The sequence below is a fragment of the Myodes glareolus genome, chromosome 6 (assembly GCF_982192425.1).
Source record: "Myodes glareolus chromosome 6, mMyoGla1.1, whole genome shotgun sequence".
Taxonomy (NCBI): Eukaryota; Metazoa; Chordata; class Mammalia; order Rodentia; family Cricetidae; genus Myodes; species Myodes glareolus.
The window spans coordinates 27,856,619-27,859,951 of NC_142031.1; positions in this window are offsets into that span (position 1 = coordinate 27,856,619).

Genomic DNA, 3,333 nt, shown 5'->3' on the forward strand with positions numbered 1-3,333 from the left:
TGAGATATCATAGCATAGCACCAGACATACAAATGCAAGGCTTAATGAATTATTTAAAGGTGCCCTCCATCCATATTGAAACAATAAAACCGCCAGACAGGCTGGAAAACCCTCAGGATAAGTAAGCAATCAAGCTTCAACTTCCCCTCTTTCCAAAAATAAATGTTGTCCTGTTACACTTCTCAGTTACCTTATAGGTTTTATTTTTCCCCAAATGTGTATCTTTTTCCCCCTTTTTTCTTTTCTTTTTTCTTTTTGGTTTTTTGAGACAGGGTTTCTCTGTAGCTTTGGAACCTGTCCTGGAACTAGCTCTTGTAGACCAGGCTGGCCTCAAACTCACAGAGATCCGCCTGCCTCTGCCTCCCGAGTGCTGGGATTAAAGGTGTGCGCCACCACTGCCCGGCTCCAAATGTGTATCTTTACACTATAGTTTAGTCTTTCCCATTAAACTGTCTGTCTACTAAGGGCTGAGGAGGTGGCTCAGTCGCTGAAGTGTGTGTCCTGTAAGCAGGAGGACCTGAATTAGATTTCCAGCGCTGAGGTAAAAACTGAAGTTAGAGACAGGGGCATCTCTGGTGCTCGCTAGCCACACGACCTAGTCTGACCTGTGAACCCCAGGCCAATGACAGACAAGAAGGTAAGGTCTAAAACAATTAAACTATTTTTAAGCATTTGTTTGTGAATGGGGTGGGAAGTTAGGTGGCATAAGCCATGATGTGCTATGTATGGAAACCGGAGGTCAGCTTGCAGGAGTTTCTGTCCTTCCACCATGTCTGTTCTGGGGACTGAACTTGGGTTGTCAGGCTTGGTGGCACGTGCCCTTACTCAGTCCTCTGAAGGCTGAGTTCCAGGTCAAGTAGTACTACCTAGTGATACTCTGTCTCAAAAACAAAACAACAAAAAGAAGAAAACGCAGACAACCCGCCCCCCCCCCCCGCAAAACCAAAACCCAAACAAATGAACAAAAGCCCCTGTGCTAGATATTGCCAGAGGACACAGCCGTTTACAACTTAAATTAACCTGTTTTTCTTAGTTTATATTTTACCATAAGGCTCATGGATTGTTACCTCACACCTTGCTTCTCCAGTGACTGCTTGCGTCTCCCTCCACTCCGCCTTCTTTCTCCCTGTATTCAGGCTGTTTTCTGCCCTGCCATAGGCCAATGCAGCTTCTTTATTAACCAATGGTAATAAAACATATTCACAACATACAGAGGGGCATCCCACATCATGGTGTGGCCTTGTTGAAGAAGTGTGTCACTGTGGGGGCAGGCTCTGAGGTCTCTTTTGCTTAAGCTTCACTCAGCGTCATGGTCCACTTCCTGTTGCCTTCTGAGCAAGATGTAGCCAGCACCATGTCTGCCTGCATGCCACCATGCTCTCTACCACAGGACTCCCCCCCCCCCCACCGACATGATGATGACGGATTGAACCTCTGAACTGTAAGCTGCTACTTTGATTAAATATTTTCCTTTTTAAGAGTTGCCCTGGTCATGCTGTCTCTTTAAAGTAATAGGAACCCTAACCAAGACGTGGTCTGAAGCTCTTTCTTGGGTGGATTTGTCAGGAAAGGCTCATGATCATATTACTAGTTTCTCACATGTAGACAACAGATTGTACCCTTAAAATTAAAATCTGTTGGTTATAGCATCCTTATTTCATGCTTTCTTTCCTTATGTATGCTTCTCCTTCCCTTTTTTTCCCTCCAAGCATAAAGCATTGTAAAAATGTCTGATGAAAATCTGGCTTTCTTTTATCTTACGTATTATTTTTATTGATTATTTGGAAATTTCACATAATACACCCCAATTACATTTACTTACCAGTCCCCCCAAGTCTATCCCCACTTCTGTGACCTCCCCCAAGACAAAAGAAGAAGAAAAGAAAAGTCCAATTTGTGTTGCCCACATCCTCACTGGAGCATGGTCAAACTCCCAGTGGCCATCCCCTTAAAGAAAACGAAGTCCTTCCCCACCCCACCCCATGAGAAGCCATCTTCTGGGAAGATGGGTAGAGCCACACTTCAGCATCCCTATCACCATTTTTAAGAGTCCCCTTCAATGGTTTCCTGTCTAGACTGTTTCTTTTTTTCTGGGGGTGGGGGAGACTGTCCCAGAAACCTATGTCTCGCATTCTGAACTGTGAATCTGCAGTCATCATTACCACTACAAAAAAAAAAAAAAAAAAAAAAAAAAAAAAAGGTTCTTTGACCTTTATAGTCAGTGACAGCACAGAGCATGGACTTCTGCATGGTTTCTGGCGACAAAATAGGCCTTGAACATCAGTTTGGCCCCCAGACACATCAGGGCCACAGACACTAAAATGGCTCCTGGCAGCAACATGGACTACAATGTACACGGCCTTTGGTGGTAATAGGGGCACAGACATCAGCAGAGCCTTCAGTCTAACATAAGAGCAGAGCCATCAGCATGTCCTCTAGCTGTATCACAGACCATGAACATCCCAACCCCCTCATGGCCTTTGGTGGTCATATGGGCCTTGACCAACCCGCCCCCCCCCCAGCACACACCTTGGGTGCTTGGCAGGTGTATGAACCATAAACCTCACCATAGCCTCAAGATGGTAGCACAGGCCACACACATCAACATGACCTCCAACAGCAACATGGACCACAGACTCTAACACGGCCCAAGGCGACAGCCCAGACCCCGGTACTAACAAGAGCCACAGACATCAACATGGCCTTCAGTGGTAACTTGCCACCTCAGGAGGCAGCGGTGGCCACAAATATCAACATGACCTCTGCAGATAACCTGGCCTGGGGTTGGACAGTAGGGACCACAGACACCAGCGCATGCCCCAGCTGCGGCATGGATCATAGATACCAACATGACTTCCGGAGGTAGCACGCACCATGGAAGACTTTCAAGGAGACCCATTCCAGAAAATGGACTGTTCTCCATCTCTGACATACCGTGCGGTTCAGCACCAGGCTGATTGTTCTGCTGGCCAGTGTGTTGGGGCGGGGCGGGGCTTGTGTTAGCTCCAGGCTGCGGCAGTCGACATTGCTCCTCCATTCATCACATCCTTCTCCCCTACCTGTCACTGCCCTGGCGTGGTCTCTAGTTCTACCTCTCTCCACTACTCACACGTGCTGTCCTCCATCTTTCCCACTGTTTCCTTCACATACCTCTTGCAGTGGCAATGCAAACTGCAGTGTGTCACACACACATACACACACACCTTTACATGCAAACACTCATTGCAAGGAGTCATTGGTCTGGTTCAAGGTTTCTGGTTTCTGAAGCACGGTAAATACTGGCCCATCTCTGAGTCTTGTCTTGATATCCTGCTGTTACCCAAAGTCTGAGTG